The sequence below is a fragment of the Herpailurus yagouaroundi genome, unplaced genomic scaffold (assembly GCF_014898765.1).
Source record: "Herpailurus yagouaroundi ecotype Mexico unplaced genomic scaffold, PumYag 140, whole genome shotgun sequence".
Classification (NCBI taxonomy): domain Eukaryota; kingdom Metazoa; phylum Chordata; class Mammalia; order Carnivora; family Felidae; genus Herpailurus; species Herpailurus yagouaroundi.
In genome coordinates, this window is record NW_024412395.1 from 32,262,986 (window position 1) to 32,281,828 (window position 18,843).

Below are 18,843 nucleotides of genomic sequence, written 5' to 3' on the forward strand. Positions count from 1 at the left end.
TCCTGGAATTCTCCCACTTATTCGCAAGATGTCCTTGGCCAACCCCCTTGACCTCTTTGGGTCTCAGTTACCTCATCTGTAAAATGGGGTTAATATCTCCTTTGCCTACCTCACCATGCAGTTGTAACAATCAAAAAAAGAATTATAGGTGAATGCACTTTATCCAATTAGGGGCTCTTCATTTTTCATTTTGTTCTTAAATAATAGTAGGGTATTATTCCTTACTGTCTCCTCCTATAGCACTTGACTCTGTACTCACTGCAGTCATTTCATGTGTGATATCTAGTCTGGCCAGTTCTTTAGGTCAAAGATTTTTCTTAAATTTAAAATTTAATTCCAGTGCAACTTTACAGTGATTATCACAGTGCTGATCACATATTAGGTAGTTCGTGTGAATTTGTTAAATGGAAAATATTGGAGGTCAAAATTCCAAGAGCTAATCATTTTTGGGTGCTGGCAGAAGAGGTCACTTAATTATCAGAGGATACTTGAAATTCTGGCATCCTCCCAAAACAAGACTGAAATTCTAAGGATTTAAAATGGGTGTGGAAGATCTTAGAAGCAGGGTAAATAAGTTATCTGGGTGAGATACTCTTTTGAAGATTAACTGAAGGTAGAACTCTGTTCTGGGACCAGTCATAATGAGGCTGGCAGTCAGTCCTTGGTCAGCATAGCCTTTTAAAAACTTGGCATGCTTGGGACGCCTGGGTGGCTCAGTCAGTTGAGCGTCTGACTTCGGCTCAGGTCATGATCTCACGGTTTGTGGGTTTGAGCCCCGCGTCAGACTCTGTTCTGACAGTTCGGAGCCTGGAGCCTGCTTCGGATTCTGTGTCTCCCCCTCTCTCTGCCCTCCCCTGCTCATGCTCTGTCTGTCTCTGTCTCAAAAATAAAACGTTAAAAAAAAAAAAAAAACTGCATGCTCACAACGAATAAGGAGAAAGTTCCAGTGAGTGAGGATGCCACCTGGGCTGTCAGACTGCACCAGGATTCACTGAGGAGGCTCTGTCTCCGAAATAGAAGAGTGAGTGCTGTTAGTGTCTTAGTAAGTGGAGGGCGAATACTTCTTCATGGAAGTGAAAATTACTTCACTTTGAATCATCAGGGAAGATACCATTTTTTTTTTAATAACTGGAATAACTTCAGGAAGATAAGGTGAACATGCTGGTATAAACTCTCAGGGGGCAGGAGAATGTGGGATACCTTTCACTACACTGGAGATTTAATTTGAAGTGGGTAAGCTGGTGATCAGTAAAACTTGATTTCCCTGCCTCCAAACTTGACTTAGTGTGTACCTGATGCTTCTGGAAGAAATGAACTTGTTGGCTGGTGAAATTTCTTTTTGTTTCTTTTTTGAATGTTTATTCATTTTTGAGAAAGAGCAAGAGACAGAGCGTGAGTGCAGGAGGGGCAGAGAGAAAGGGGGAGACACAGAATCAGAAGCAGGCTCCAGGCTCTGAGCTGTCAGCACACAGCCCGGCGTGGGGCTCAAACCCATGAACCATGAGATCATGACCTGAGCTGAAGTTGGGTTCTTAACTGACTGAAAAACCTGGGTGCCGCTGGCAGGTGAAATTTCTGAGCCAAGAATTGGGGACATGGGAGGTATTAAGTGTTGGAAATCCTCAAAGGACCAGGCTATCCAATCCCTAGTTTAGGATATGGAAACAGAGCATCAACATAATAGGCTGCAAACCTAAGTGCACCCTTTCATTTATTCTGGGGATATCTTTGGAAAGTCTCACCCAGGCTGCTTTTTTTTTTTTTTTTTTTTTAAGAGGAAACATTTTTCCTGAGGCATTTCCTCTACTTGGCCAAACTAAATGTGTTAGATCTGTTCTTTTCAGATTTGCTTATTTCTGGCATCCTCCCTGCGTGGTTTCAGCATAAATAATATGCTTCCCTACCTACTACAAGCTATAGGAATCACTAGCATTTTAGAAAAGTGATGGTGGTAGAGTTAGTAACACTCTATAATCCATTGTTTCCATAGCAACTGGTGCATGTTTGCTGTTTGTACACGGACTGCCTTCATCACTCTCTTCAAACCACTTTAGAGCATGGACCATGTCTTAAATTTTTATTTCTCGTTCCTCATATGGTGCACAGTAGGTGTTCAAGAATGCTTATTAAATGCATAAAAAAATAAAATGAAGTAAAAATGACTAAAATGAATTTTAAATGTGTATATATTTTTGTCTGCAGATATGTGTATATATATACGTATGAATTTTCCATTTTAAAAGTTTATTTGATGACTACTTTCTCAGCTAAGAAAAACCTCCAAAATAAATGTGGATTGATTAAGTCAAAACATAACACTTCTAATCCAATACTCAACATAATTACCCACATGAAAGGAAGCCAGATAAGTGAGGAATACATTATGTGACCATGCTGCAGCTGCAGCACATTGCCACATTTTCTTAGATTTGTCCTGCAGGGCCCAGTGAACCCAGGCCTAAAGGAATTCTTATGACAGCTCTCCCAACTGTCCTTCATGAGCTACTATTGCCAAAAGCTATAGAAAGTTAAGCAAAAAGCCTAAGCAGGGGTAGCAATATTTAAATATACAACCACCTAGTAGCCCTCATTTAGCTATTAGATTCCTGCGGTTCTGGAATTTTCCTTGAAGGGTTTCATAGCCAAATCAAGCTCATTGGAATATTGATTATTCTTGCCACTGCTTTCTCCTCACGGAAGCTCCTGATTTGATGTCAGTTTGATACTTCTGTATATCAACCTCTATCTCTTTTTTTTTTTAATTTTTTTTTTCAACCTTTATTTATTTTTGAGACAGAGAGAGACAGAGCATGAACGGGGGAGGGGCAGAGAGAGAGGGAGACACAGAATCGGAAACAGGCTCCAGGCTCTGAGCCATCAGCCCAGAGCCTGACGCGGGGCTTGAACTCATGGACCGCGAGATCGTGACCTGGCTGAAGTCGGACGCTTAACTGACTGCGCCACCCAGGCGCCCCTCAACCTCTATCTCTTATATAGATTTGAACCTTTAACTATTTGGGGTTAATGGTCAGAAATCAGATGTTGCTGTAAAGTATGTCCTGAGTACTGGCCATGTCTTCTCTACATTCTAAGTGTAGTATATAATGTGCATATCCCCTGTGCAAGTTTTTTCCCCCTTGTTAAATCCATTGTCTCATAAAATGCTCCTTAAAATGTGCCTTTCACATCTCCTTTCTTCATTTCACAATAGTCAGCAAACATTTGGAGCCCTGCTCTGTGCCAAGCCCATTGCTGGAGACGAAAGACTAGACTAGGCCTGCCTTCAGGGAGCTTGAATTTGGTAAGAGAGGGAGATAGGACCCCCTCCCGTTGTGCCCACGTTCTTCTCCCCATTGAAGAATCTGACCACCTGGTCCAAATGGCTGCATGGGCTTGTGTGGCATTCAGGGATTAGCCAAGTGTTTTTCGGTAGACCAATTAAACGAAATCACTGAGAAGAATAATTAGGGTCCAGAGCCCCAAACTTAATCTCATATTAACGTGGAAAAATAGTAGCAGTGATTGCCATCTGCTGACATGCCACCCACAGACAGACAGTGAATGTTCTAGGCCGGCCAGGCCTCCCATGAGCAGGACCAGGAAAGTACCCCTGATTAGAGCAATTAGAGCAGCTCCCTGGGCCGGTTCTTAATTTGCTTAATCACACTCACTTCACTGGACTATGCCTTGGGCTTAGGGAGTTTTAGGGGAAGAAAAAAAATGCAAGGTTTGGGGAAAGAGAAAGGAAACAATTTGAGAGAGAGAATTCGAAGTCTCCTCTCTAGTCAGTTTAGGGTTGGCAGAAAAGGAGAATGACATCAATGACAAGGTGTAAATACGAGGAAGCTGATTTGGAAAATGGGTCCTTTGAGTCTTGTTTGGGTGAGAATCATTGAGATCACAAAAGGAAGCAGCTGGTAAGTTCTGGAAACCTTTTTGTGTTAGCCCAGAATCTGAATAATGCACTAAGTGGAGTGTAGTGCATATATTTAAATATTTATGTATAATTGGCTGTTATTTCTTAGCCTGCTTTGCCATGGTCCCATGACTTGATACCCTTGCTTTTAAATGATCGTTTTCTAGATGCTAGAAAGGCATTGTACAGAAAAAGAGAAGAATCCTAGCATACCAAACAGGGAAAATGCAGAAGGAGACCAATTTCAAACCAGAAATCCATCATAGCAAGCTGTCTTTGAGAAGTTTTGAAAGTACTCTAGGGTGGGGACCGAAATGGAGGCGTTTGGAATTGGAGCCCAATTTAAATTCTATCCATGACTTACTTTGTAGTCTTGAGCAAGTTGCTTATCCTCTCTTTAAACTTTAAATTCATTGTCAAGTGGGGAGGACAACAGTGCCCACCTTACAGGGATGTTGTAAGAACTAAATGAACTAATGGTGTTAGGTACCTGACACCCATAGCCTTCAACAGATGTCAGCTTGGAAAAGGAAGTCATCCTGCGGGGGGGACACATGGAGAAAACCAGCCAGTCCCTGGAAAATCGGCTCTCTGAGAGAAGGAACTTTATTTTAAGCACTGATGCAATGGCTGTGAACCAAGGTGCTCCATAAATATTGATTGAATAACTAAATAAATGTAGTAAGTCCATTTAGAGTGTTTAAGTTAGGTTATTGATGAAATTAATGTGCATTTTAAATAACTATAAGGAAATAATGGGTGAAAATTTCAAGTGTGGCAAAGGTGTATTTTTGAAACTTTTAGCCAGGAAAATGTTCCTTCTCCCTTTGCCCATCAGGGACACAGAGTTTGATTCCATTTTTTCCCTAAGACCAAGTGATTTGGGGAGCGTTTTTGTAACATTCTAGATGGTCTCTTCCTAGGTGCGGATTCCCCGTTCTTTTGCTGTCCTGTTTGGATTGTGTAAGAGTGAGAGAAGCACACGTTTAAACTACTGATGATAAATACTCTTCTTCCATTTGCTTCCAGAGTGTGACAATTTAGTATCCCCTTGTGATGGAGCGCAGAGGCTCAGAGGTGCAATACCTCTCTCTCATATGTAAGTAGGCCCCACTTGGGTGGTCTCTTCTGAACCAACCATCCATGGGCTACTTGGTTCTGCCCTTATCTGTGGGCAGTGTCTTCCTCTGGTCCCTGGGGTTTCAAGCTTTTGCACAGAGGGAGGGGAAAGGGATTGGCATTCTCCACCTAACCCTAGCCTGAAGTCATTTCTTACACCAGACGTGATGAACAAATACTGCCTTTGGAGGAAGGTATACAAATTTGCCAAAGAAAGGAATGCAGTTCTGGGACCTCCTAGCTACAGGATTATGTAAATCATTCAACACTAGTAAAGCTTAAGTTATGAAAGTAATTTCCATTTGTAGTGCAGCTAATTAGTCTAAGGAAATGGTGGCAGGGGATGTGTTCTATAACTTCTCAGGAGGTAGCCCTGGCTCTAAAGAGAGAGTTTCAAACTCACCTCTAAGATGTTACATGTGGATAGCTAATATTTGAGTTCGTAAGTTCATACTATCTTCCAGACATTATTCTAAGTGTTTGAGACATATTAAGTCACTCACTTGAGGTCATTATTGTTTATCTCCTTTTTACAATGAGGAAACTGAGGCACAAGGAGGTTAAGTGACTTGTCCAATGCTTGCACTAACTTTTAACGCTTGATTACGTGTAAGGAAACGGAAATCCTGAGAAATAGACCAGGTATAGAAAAATATTTAGCTTGTCACTCAGCCAAAGAGCAGGAATCTGCCCCTTGCTTTAGGTGCACAAGGAACCATTGCTTCCTTTCCTATGGAAGCGAGTCATAGCCCCCTCTTACCATGAAGACTTGATCCTAGGGACTAAGAGAAAGGGTTCCCAGGCTGCTGCCTCTTTTCTACTTGAAAGCCTGAAATCTGGAATCTCAGAACCTCTAACAGAGTCATGGGGATGACCTATTTCTAATATTTCAAGGAACCTAACAGAAATTGTTCACTTACGGGCAGCCAAACAACCTGGGCTAATAAGTGTATAAAAACATTTTGTTTTTGCGTTTGTCAAAATTATGTATCATGTTAATAATTTAGTTATCTTGTGTGGGTCAGATACTTTTCATGGCAATTGTATGTTTTTAATCTTAAAGATGGGTAACTATCTTCTACATATGGTTTAGCTAAATCATTCTAAACACGGAATCTAGGGTCTGGAGTAGGGGCAAAATAGAAATGGACTTTGGAGATGGAAACATTAGCCCCTATTGGACTACTGTGCAGAAGATGTGTTGCTTATACTCAACAACCACAACATACTCAAATGGATAGCATGTTTCTCTTCTGCAGGAAGGCAGTGCTTTCTACATGTTTATCTATCTTACCTACTTTTTTCTGTTCTTACAGATCACTGTGACCGTGTTCTTACTAAGGTCTCGGGGAGACTTTACTGATGAAATCTGTAAAATGTAATCAGGTTGGTGAATTCTCTGATGTCCACATCCCTACCATCACATGATACACTTCAAAGCCAAATAAAAAATGCTATTTTGTGTCATCTCATCTTTGGCTTTTCCAAGCCCCTGGTCCAGTAGAACTATTGAGCTTTAACTAGATGGTAGGTACTCAATCATAAACTATAGAGCCAAAAGAATTCTTTGTTTGAATTTAAATTTTGAGTCTTTTATGATTTATGTGGGTAAAAAAAACCAAACCAATAAAATGGGGTATACTCTGAGAAGTCTTCTTCCTACTTTTGCCCCCTCTTACTATTTTTTTAATGTTTATTTATTTTAGACAGCTCGAGTGGGGGAGGGACAGAAAGGGAGACAGAGGATCTGAAGCAGGCTCTGCACTTGCAGAGCCTGATGTGGGTCTCAAACCCATGAACCGTGAGATCATGACCCAAGCCGAAGGTGGGCACTTAACTGACTGAACCACCCAGACATCCCTTATACTATTTTTTACCCTGTTCTTTCACCTACAGTTCATCGCTCCTATTAGTTTCCTGCATATTGTTACTGAGTGTATTTATGCATATATAAGTAAATTCATATGGTAATTCTTTAAGTTTATTTATCTATTTTTGAGAGAGAGAGCGTGCACACGCAAGGGCGAGCACATGAGCAGGGGAGGGGCAGAGAGAAAGGGAGACAGAGAATCCCAAACAGGATCCATGCTGTCAGCACAGAGGCCGACGTGGGGCTCAACCTCATAAACCCATGAGATCATGACCTGGGCTGAGATCAAGAGTCTGATGCTTAACGAACTGAGCCACCCAGGCACCCCCATATAGTAATTTTTATTGTTTTCTCTCCAACACACAAAAAATAACGCGATATTCATATCTCTATATCTCTCTCCATTCAGATATATATGTATATATTATCTGTATCCTAGGGCTTTTTCACAGCATCATACAGGGAACATCTTTGCTGTGTTCTATTCCATTGTGTATGCAGAGTTTTAAACATGCACACACACACACACACACACACACATACACACTCTTTTTGATGGACACAGATTGTTTCCAATCCTTTGCTATTATAGTGCTGCTATGACTCTGATGACAGTGTTATCATTGTGCATGTGTACAAGCTATCTTTTGAAGAAATTCCAAGAAGTGAGATTTTGGGTAAAGGGTAAATACATTTAAAAGTTTAATAATGTTACCAAATTGCTTCTAAGGGGTCATCTTTCCACAATCAATGTATGCAAATAACTGGTTTCCCATGGTCTCCTTAAAACACAGAATTAGAATACATTTTTATATGAGACTAGTCAAAATCTGAAAGTTTAAAGTATACTTTTTGGTTCTCATTTCTCCTATTTGAAAAGATGCTTAACTTTTCTCCTGGTGTTTAAAGACCATTTTGTTTATTTTTCTATGAAAAGGCTGTTAATGTTCTTTGCTTATTTTTCTGTTAGGTTGCTGATAATTTTCTTATTGATTTCTAGTAGCTCTTTCCATATTAGTGAGATTATCCATTGTTTTGTCTGTGACATAAGTTGAAAAACATTTTTTTTCCAGGTTGTTACTTGTTTCTTGATTCATACTATCTTTTGGTCATACATAACTTATTTAATATAATTGAATGTATCAAACTTTAATTTTATACTTTCTGAGTTTTGAATTACAAATGGAAAGGCCTTTCCCCCCTCCAAGGAAGTCACTCATATTTTGTTCTGGTACCTTAAGAAAATTTTATTATGGAAAATTTTAAGCACATTAGAGAAATTAGGATAATAACAGATAATAACAGATTCCCATGTGTATTTGAGTGTATTTCTGGATTTGCTGTTCCATTTGTCTAACTACTCATGTGCAAATACTATGCTGTTTTAATTACTATAGCAATAGAGAATGTTTTAATGTCTATCCAGAGTAGTTATTCCCTAAATGAGATAGTCATCTACTTCAAGTCATGCTCTATAAAAATGGGAGAAAATTATAGTTGGTAATCCAACCTCCTCAGGTCAGGGATAGACTTGATTTAGAAATTGACAAGGAATGGGAATTGTGCGAGTGAAGGCGGTCCCCAAGGAGAGTAGTACTATTAACATACTATAGGACGGTAAATAGTAATTACATAAGAGCATGAAACTCAGGGCAGGTCCTCATCTAGAAGGTGGGATGAGGAAGAGGAACCCACGAAGGGAAAAGGACATGGTTCTGGTGGTTGAAGCTTGCTTTGCCCTTTTAAATAGCCAATCCTGGTTCTCTTTGGCAAAGTCGGAAGGCTGATAATAGAGAAGGTGGAAATATTTGCTGTATGTATGCTCCGGGGAACTGATCAGAGACTTGAAATCTGTCGCAGAGCAACAGCCCGGGTGAAGTGTGGCAAGCAGCCCATGCTGTCATTCTGCTCTGGGCAGTTCACAGGTCTGGACTCTGTGGGCAGTCTGTGCATAGGTTTGTGTCTCTGTGGGTGCAAGGGTGAACCCCCTCCCCTTCCCCGCCCCCCATGCATATCTCAGGAAGGGCAGTGAAGATGATACTTCTCAGCCTTCTTTCCAGGAGACAGTACTAAATCTACCTAACAAGATATCTTTGCTGAAAAAGATCTGAGAGCGAGGACTTCTAATACGAGTGCTCCTTGGGGGGCGCCTGGGTAGCTCAGTCGGTTAGGTATCTGACTTTGGCTCAGGCCGTGATCTCACTGTTTGTAGGTTCAGGCCCTGCATTGGGCTCTGTGATGGCAGCTCAGAGTTTGGAGCCTGCTTCGGACTCTGTGTGTGTCTCTTTCTCTGCCCCTCCCCAACTTGCACTCTCTCTTAAAAATAAAAACATTACTATGAATTCTCCTTGGAAATACATCCAAAGTATTTAGTAGGGTCAAATCATAATTTCTCCCCCCTTTGAAATGCACATATCTGCTATACTCTGTCTATACCCACATTAAAGCCCAGAGAATGTTAAGATGGTCAAAACATGGGGAAAAGGCCTAGGTTTGGAGTGGGTATAGATACTGAACCTGGATCACTGCTTTATGACTTCATTCCCCAGCAGACACCCTTAATAGCCTTTGGCACAGCCCATGACCTTCTCATCTCCAGTTTCCTCTTTATAACCTGCAGATGAGCACAGAAAACTTACCTTTCACAGGGATGTATGGGGAAGATTAATTAGTTTTCAATGGGAAAGTTCTTTGACAATCAGTCATGTGGTATAGTGTGCTAATTTGAGTCTGCACAGCCATGACTTGGGGTAGCAGCCTGCTGCCCAAACCCTGACACTAGAGGGTAAGTGGAAATCGGTCTGCCTCAGCGTCAAGGATATGGACTTTGCAAATTGAATGAATGTGTGAAGTCAACCTTAGTCAAGCATTTATTCAACACCTATTAGCTGTCTGCCCTGTGCGAACAGTATGAGGCAGTCATAGTGGGTGCTGTGTGCATTGGGGCGGGGGGGAGGTTACCAAGGAGTGATAAACCTGAAATGCAGGCACTGTACTTACTGCTAGAGTGGTTATTACCCACAGTGGTAAACAAAAGCCCAGAACTGCAACTCTGGACTAGAAATCATCTGCCATCAATAGTGTGAGCTCAGCATCAATTACGGTGGGCTCCATGTTCCAGCGTACTGAGTAGTAAGTAGGGTCATGGGTGGTTACTCAGTTCTTCACTTTTCAGGTGCTATCCTTACCACATCCCTAAGCTAGTCTTCCCCTTAAGATGCTTTCAGTGAAGGGAGTCTTTGGATCCACTAACAAAAGGGAACTAGAAAAGACTCCCTTTTTTGGCCTTTTTGACTTTGTTGTTGCATGCCACTGTTTTAAAATCTACATTCAAGGTGTGCTTTAAGTACAAGGTAAAAGGGACTATTTTAGGCATTATCACAGAACACTTTCTCTGCCAGTAAGGAGTTTTATGGTCTGGAAATTGGTACAGAATATGGATGAGATCTCCGTGTACATTTTGAGCTGAACTTTTCCTCCACCCTCTTTCAGTTGTCCTTGAGTGAGGGTAGGAGGGAATGGAAGAGAAGGAGGGGGAAAGGAAATTAAGAAAGGTGGGTATGAGTAACCTTGGGAGGTGAAGTAAAGGGCTTTTCTGGGAAAATGAGGCTACCAGGAACATTATTCCAGTAGGAAGGTTTGGTACCACAGAAGATGAGAGGTTACCAGATGCCCAACCAAAGGGGGCATTTCAAGAAAGCATAGTCACGTAAAAATTAGTGTTGTTTCTCAAAATGTAAGATCTTAGGAAGGAGACTATAGGGCAAAGCACCATTACATTAATATGGGATTCCAGTTTACAGTGGATTTATTATACTCAAGTACACTTACATTTCTGTGTAGGTATTTACAGGTGCTACAATGCAATAGGAGGTACTATACTGAAACCTGAATGTACTAAGGCTTCAGTGGGCTTCAGTGCTGTGTCCATAACAACGTGTGTTCTTTTTTCGCAGCTTCTTGATTGAAGTTCAAGAATTTTGCCTATCCTCTGCTTACTTATTTTTTAAATTTTTTAAAAAATTCATTTCTGAGAGCCTGCGTACACACACTTGAGCAGGGGAGGGGCAGAGAGAAAGAATCCCGAGGAGGCTCTGGGCTAACAGCTCCAGGCTTGAGCCCGCAAACCATGAGAACATGACCTGGGCTGAACTCAAGAGGAGGACGCTTAACGGACTGAGCCACACAAGTGCCCCTATCCCTCTGTTTGTTTAATGATATTCTTCAGTGGTGGTAGGAGCAGAAAAAGCTGAATTTTGATGGGTTTGTGATATTTGCATGAGATTATAACATATTCTTCAGCTAGATTTATCTATTTAATATTCCCATTTTCTTTCGAAAGCCTTTGTTCTTACCTCGATTGGTTTATAGCATAAATTCAATTGTTGCTTTACTATAAGCCAACAGTAATATTCGCTCTTATGTTCTCCTAGTAAAGCAGTACTGTTTATTCACTACAGCTGTTCCTACTCTAAGTCTGCTATAACAATAAGCCATGATACTTTGGTCCAAAGTGACTCTTGGTATTTTAAGACTAGATTCAAGGCTCAGTCAGACACCAGGCAGGCAGATGGCACATTCAAAGGTATATTCGGTCTGGTGAATTGATAGGAGGTTATTTATAATGGTATGGCTAGCTTTGGGAAAACCAGCAGGAGATAGTACTAGACGCCAGAGTTAGCAACAGAGAAGAGTTATTTCTGTTATGTAGGCTTATAGGACAAGGAGAGAGAATGGCTGTCAGAACCCAGGAGAAGGTAGCTCTGGAGTTGGCCACCTGACAGGAACTGAGGGATGTGCTAATAACCAGGCAGGGAGTGAGTCAGGGAACAGGTACCCCAGTCTCAGTCTCTTCCCATTCTCCAACCTCCTAGTTTCTGCCATTACCCAAACCAAATTAGAAGCCCATGGGAACAAAAAAAAAACTATGAGTGGTCTTCATAACTTGGCTTCCCAAGGCACAGAGCAGCACAGAGAGGGATGGAGGTTGGGTCTCAAGGGGCAAAAGGTGAGGGGCGCCTGGGTGGCACAGTCGGTTAAGCGTCCGACTTCAGCCAGGTCACGATCTCGCGGTCTGTGAGTTCGAGCCCCGCGTCGGGCTCTGGGCTGATGGCTCAGAGCCTGGAGCCTGTTTCCGATTCTGTGTCTCCCTCTCTCTCTGCCCCTCCCCTGTTCATGCTCTGTCTCTCTCTGTCCCAAAAATAAATAAAAAAACATTGAAAAAAAAATTTATAAAAAAAAAAAAAAGGTGAAACCCGGCAGGGTTCACTTCCCTTCCATCCTGTGAGGATAGCTTGGGAAGATGGTCATAGCATTTTTAAAGCCTGACATAGTGTGTGTTGAACAACATGTAAATAGACTAGGTTGTAGTTGAGTAGACCTTCAGTTGCTGAAAATAGAGTTCTTACAATCTCCACATGGTTAACCTAAAATCTACACAAACAATTTAAATGGAAGTTCTATTGGTAGAGAAAATGAAAACTTTTTAAAAATTTTTTAATGTTTATTTCTGAGAGACAGAGCACTAGTGGGGGGTGGTGCGGTGCAGAGAGAGAGGGAGACACAGAATCTGAAACCTGCTCCAGGCTGAGCTGTCAGCACAGAACCCAACGTGCAGCTCAGACTCACGAACCGTGAGATCATGACCTGAACTGAAGTCGGACGCTTAACCCACTGAGCCACCCAGACACCCCTTTTTTTTCTTTTTTCAATTTATTTTTATTGGTAATGCCTACAGTTGTGTGAGACCTTTAGAAACTTTTAGCTTATTTACAAGTAAGGACTAAAACTCGTTGTGCCCAACCCAGTGCTAAGCAAGAAAGGATATGGTCTTATGTCCCCAGACAAACCCAAGCTTTTTTCAGAGTAGAGTCTAACCCATGGGCTGGAACAGACACGGTAAGGTTAAATGAATGAGAAATATTGGAACTAGGCCTTTAAAGAGGAGTTGTCAGTATGGGTAAGGATGCATGTGAGAGCACAGAACTTGTTGCTTTTTAAAGCAGACTTTGTAAGAACCATTGCATCTTATGTAAGCACAAAGAATACAGATTTATCAGAAAACAGATAAATGCTCAACTTAGGCCCATTGTGCCACGTGTGTTCTAGGGTAGTTTTCCTAAAATTGTTCTTAAGGGGAATTTTACAAACTTCTCTCATATATGCTCAGACAATCATAGAATTTGATATTTGTAAAACGTGTATTGAATTTCAGTGTTGAGTAGGTGTTGCATGATCTTAATATTTTCCAGTGTGTAATCCATAGAAGAACCAAGCTTAAATTTCTACTTTTAGCTTTCCAACTGATTTAATAATTTGACAAAAACAGCAATGGGTAGGGACTTATTTCTTTTCCTTCAACTTTCATGACTTTCTGCAAAACAGATATTTAATATCTCTATTTTACTGATAGGGAAACAGAGTCTCAGAGAAATAGAGGGGTTTGTTAGAGTAGATCAAACAAGTGACAGAATCAGAACTTGCACCCAGGCCTGCGTGCCTACAAAGGCCATTCTTCCCCCATTATACTAGACAGCATTTACACTTGACTTTATCCCTGTGGGATTATGAACCACTGCTTAAATGCAGTTTTTCTTGTTGCAATTAAAACACTATTTAATGCACATAATTTTTCAGTTTCCTCTGGGAATATGAAATTATGCACGTATATATCTTTATATATGTACATTTCCTTCTGCTCCAAGCGGTAATAGTGACAATTTATAGAGCAAGTGACATGCTGTAACTTTGTTATATATGCAGAATGCAGAAATTTTTTATTAGGATTGCTTTTATAAGCTTGTCAGCTTCCAGAGAGTTCTTTGAATAATCTGTCCTGAATTTTGTGACTATGCAAAAGTCAGCATGATAGTCCTTTGCCAAAGCACATAGTTTATTGTTGTTTTTTAAAATGCCCTCCTGTTTTCAGAATGAAACCCACGAACATGTCCTTTACTTGTGTGATATATTTTTAGCTGTAGAATTGAGAATAAAGTTGAGCTAGTGGGAGCTCTATAAACAATGGTCAGTGACATTAAGCCCTAGCACAGAAGAAAGATGACAAGCCAAATGTATAGTAACAATTCTATATCCTGAAGATCTCCCAACTGAAGGATAACAATATGGGTCCTGGAAACAGCTGACATGATTGGCAATACAGTCTTTTATACAGAGTTCTAGGGACACTTTTACAACCTGGCACATAATTAGCACTTAAACAGTCAAGTCATTCAATAAAATAGATCTATGTTTGTGTAGAAGCACATACGTACATGTATGTATGTGGGTGTGCATATATGCATGCACACATATCCAAATGAATTTATTGCCGAAGATTTCTGTTTTGGTATAGACATTCTCTTATGTTAGAATTTATACAGAGAGGTTCAAATGAGAAGGACATCTGTATGAACGCTTTATTTTTATGGTCCCTTTTTTATGTCAGCTGAGACTAAATGAAGTCAAAAGTCCTAGCCATTGCCTGTATGCTGACCCTGAAAGCTAAATTTTCTCAGTTGAGTTGTGTATGCCACATATTAGAGAATGCATGCTCCGCATGAAACATTCCTGCACTCAACAAACGTAGAATAATGGATTCTTAGCCAGCTGTTGGGCATTCCAGCCTAGATTTCTATTATGAGAGCTTTGATTGGTTATTAAAAGAAATGGGTTCGGCAAAGCAAGCAAGGATATGGAACATAAAAACAATGTCTTCCATGCCCAGCCTTTGTTGCTGCTTGGTTTATGTCCATGTAGTTCTGCCAGTGGAATTGCTCGTTAACAGTACCAAACACCTGTGCGCCCACAGCTTTCCTGCAGAACTTCAGTCCACTTGTATCTTTCTCTCAAATTTAAAGACCCCCTGCTTCCATGGAAAAGAAAATAATCTCTCTCATTTACCTCCCTGATAGCAGAAATACCTCTATAGAATTAGTATATGCCCTTGGCTTTTTTTTTTTCTTTTTTTTTTTAAGAAATGGCCAATTGAAGGATGCCTCTGCAGCTCTTTGAAACAAATTTCAGGCATTATCCATATGTTGTTTGGTGCTCTCTGTATAACACATAGTGCCCATTAGTTTGAGAATTAAATACCAGGAAGAGTTTCCTTTTATCAAATAATGAGAATATGTGTCCCATATGCATCTCCCTTAACGCCTGAAAGGTACAAAGTGAAATGTAATGCACAGCAGAGGAACACCATGCATGGACGTTTAGTGGTTCAGATCTTTCCTCTCTCAGGGTTTTTACTCTGTATTTTGAGGGCCTTAATGTCGAAATGACTTGGCATAAGCCTCCTAAAAATCGTTTGTGGATACAAACTGGGCAACAATTATTTCACCTATGTGAAGGATGCTCTCAAATTTAATCAGTTAGCATATACTTATTAGGTTCCTACCATTTGTCTAAATAGTTCAATAAAACATGGCAAACCCATCTGGATTCTTTTTAAAAGGAGTACGTTTTCCAATTCCCAATCATCTAAGCTTTTTAATCTTGTTCATGTGGAGTTCTTAACCTTCTCCTCTAGTGTCATCAAAGCCTTCTCAAAAAAGATGTAAACTTGTGTCTTTGACAAAAATGCAGCTGAAAAGCTATTACTTGGGAAGGTTTTTTTAAGTTTTTTTTCTTAACATTTGAATCACATTTAGAAAGTTGCCTTTAAAATTGATTAGACTATTTTTTACCCATTGAACACTTATTGCCCCGTATTAAGTCATGATTAGCTTTAAGGTTGATTTCCATAATAACATTTTAATATTAGCACTGTTTTTAGATATTATTTTATCAGATTGTATGTAGTAGAAAAAAACATCTTTAGCACTACAAAATGTACAGCCTTATGCTTAGACATGAAATATTCGTTTCTGTGAAGTTTTGATCCTATGATGAAATTTTTAAAGTTATCCTTGTAAACATTATAGTAGGGATCTGAAATATGGGAATACTGTATTACATATGACTTTTTATGGTATAACTGAAATTCTTCATTAATATCCTTCCATAGAAATCAAAATCCTAGAAGGGGAAAGAACCTTGTCAGTCATTCATTCCAACTTTTCATTTGGTTGCAAGAAAGATAATTCCTGAATCCCCTTTAGAAATTAGTGCATAGAACTCAACACTATTTGCCAGATTTGGTCCAGCTAGTATGGAATGGAGTTGGACAGTTATATCTCTTGATCTTATCTCTGTTCTCCTGCTAATGATATCTGAAGAACTGGGAAGGAAGATACATGAGGGGAAGCAGACACTTAACATTTCTTTAATGCCATCTAAGTGAAAGGTACTTTACCTATGTAATTATACCCAATCCCCACAACAGCTTAAGAAATTTATCTACATGGCTCTAAGCCTCACTTATCTTATTGACAAATGGGGTTATGTGGCTAGTAAATGTAGAAACAATTTGTAGTTTTCATAAGAAATTGAAGATGACACTAAGAAATGAAAAGACCTTCCATGCTCATGGATTGGAAGAACAAATAACTGTTAAAATGTCTGTACTACCCAAAACAATGTACACATTGAATACAATCCTATCAAAATACCTATCCAAATCCTATCAAAATACCATCAGCATTTTTCACAGAGCTAGAAAAGACAATCCTAAAATTTGTGTGGAAGCACAGAAGACCCCAGATAACCAAAGCAACCTTGAAAAAGAAAAGCAAACTGGAGGCATCACAGTTGAGACTTTAAGTTATAATACAAAGCTGTACTAATCAAAGTGGTATGGTACTGGTGTAAAAATAGAAACATAGATCAATGGAACTAAATAGAAAACCCAGAAATGAACCCACAGCTATATGGTCAATTAATCTTTGGCAAATCAGGAAAGATTATAGTGTAAGATTATAGTATAAGAACATGGTCCAGTTTTCCCAACACCATTCGCTGAAGAGACTCTCTTTCCCATTGGATATTCTAGGCAAGAATATCCAATGGGAAAAAGAGTCTCTTCAGCGAATGGTGTTGGGAAAACTGGACCATGTTCTTACACTATACACAAAAATAAGTTCAAAATGGATTAACGACCTAAATGTGAGACCTGAAAGCATAAAAATACTAGATGAGAACGCAGGCAACTTCTTTGACATCAGCTGTAGCACCTTCTTTCTAGATGTGTCTCCTGAGGCAAGGGAAACAAAAGCAAACTTCAAAAAAAAAAAAAAACACATCAAAATAAAAAGCTTCTGCACAGTGAAGGGAACAGTCAACAAAACTAGAAGGCAGCCTGTGGAATGGGAGAAGATATTTGCAAATGACATATCTGATAAAGGGTTAGTATCCAAAATCTATAAAGAATTTATAAAACTCAACACCCAAAAACAAATAATCCAGCTTAAAAATGGACCAAAGACATGAGTAGACATTTTTTTTCAAAGAAGACTATACAGATGGCCAACAGACACATGGAAAGATGCTCAATGTCACTCAGCATTAGGAAAATGCAAGTCAAAACTACAGTGAGGTATCCCCTCACGCCTATCATAATGGCTAAAATCCACAATACAAGAAACAACAAGTATTGGCAAGGATGTGGAGAAAGGAGAAACTTCTTGCACTGTTGGTGTGAGTGCAAACTGGTACAGCCACTCCGGAAAACAGTATGGAGCTTCCTCAAAAAGTTAAAAATGGAACTCCCCTACAATCCAGCAATTGCACTATTAGGTGTTTACCCAAAGGATACAAAAATACTGATTTAAAGGGATACATGCACACTGGTGTTTATAGCAGCATTATCAACAATAGCCAAATTACAGCAACAGCCTCCATGTCCATCAACTGATGAATGGATAAAGATTGGAGGGGTGTGTATGTGTGTGTGTGTGTATATATATATGTGTATACATATATATCTCTATATCTCCTTCTTTGTATACATATACACAGGAATATTACTCAGGCATAAAAAAGAATGAAATCTTGCCATTTGCAATGACATAGATGGAGCAAGAGAGTATTATGCTAACTGAAATAAGAGAAAGACAAATAGCATATAATTTCACTCATATGTGGCATTTAACAAACAAAACAAATGAACAAAGCGGGGGGAAGGTGGGGGTGGAAAGAGATAAACCAAGAAACAGACTCTTAACTATAGAGAACAAATTGATGGTTACCAGCATGGAGGTAGGTGAAGTATGGGTGAAATAGATGATGGTGTGATGAGCACTGGGTGTTGTATGGAAGTGTTGAATCACTATGTTGTACAGCTGAAACTAATATTATGTTGTATGTTACCTAACTGGAATTTAAACAACAACTTTTAAAAAATGCTGATCCTGTAAAACAAAAAGGAGAACCAGAATTTTATTCTGGGTGCCCTTTCTGAATCTAAAGCCCATTGTTTTTCCTCCTCTCTAAGATGATTGTATTAACCCTTGGCAGACACATCTCAAATTGAGTTTTTGGCCCCAGTAATGTATGTGAGTACAGACATTGTGTCTCTTATTTATTGTTTTCTGAGTGCTTAGCAGAATGCCTGGTATAAATGCAAGATTTATCATCCTAATATTTTCAAGATTTGGATAAGCTGGTATGAGTGGTTGAATCATGATCCTACTTTTTCCTGGTGAATGTTGTTAAGAATAAAGTCCATGGTACTCCGTGGGTATTTTGTATTTTCAGAGGATGATAATGGATTGGGTGGGTATAAGGTAAAATTCTCTCTTGTATTTTGCTTCCGGCACTTAAAAAAGCTAGATTAAATATCTCTAAGGAAATTCATATTTAAACTTAGGAGGACAAAAGAACTTTTTGTGTACCAGAAATAGAACACCTGTTAGAGAAGGTAGAAGCTGCAGCGTAGGAGCTGGGCTCTCGATGCCCAGGCAGGTTAGCAATTGAAACCCCAGTCCCCCTGCAAGGAAGGGAACTACAACAGGGTCTCAGCATAGATCCCATGAACACTGTTCTTTTTTTTTTTTTTTTTTTT

The 18,843-nt window shown here is 39.7% G+C and overlaps 1 protein-coding gene across 5 annotated transcripts in view; it reads left to right on the top strand.

Annotated features, from left to right (window-relative positions):
* Positions 1 to 18,843, top strand: part of LYPD6B (LY6/PLAUR domain containing 6B) — a 53,425-nt gene that overhangs the window by 18,577 nt on the left and 16,005 nt on the right. For 2 of the 5 annotated variants that reach the window (XM_040475010.1, XM_040475011.1), the window contains exon 2: positions 6,352 to 6,421. The exons of 1 other annotated variant lie outside the window; for it this stretch is intronic. The gene's annotated coding sequence lies outside the window, so the exon portion shown is untranslated. Of the gene's footprint in view, positions 1 to 3,894; positions 3,918 to 4,969; positions 5,016 to 6,351; positions 6,422 to 18,843 lie in introns of those variants that run through there. 2 more of the 5 variants (XM_040475013.1, XM_040475012.1) reach the window with 2 other exon arrangements.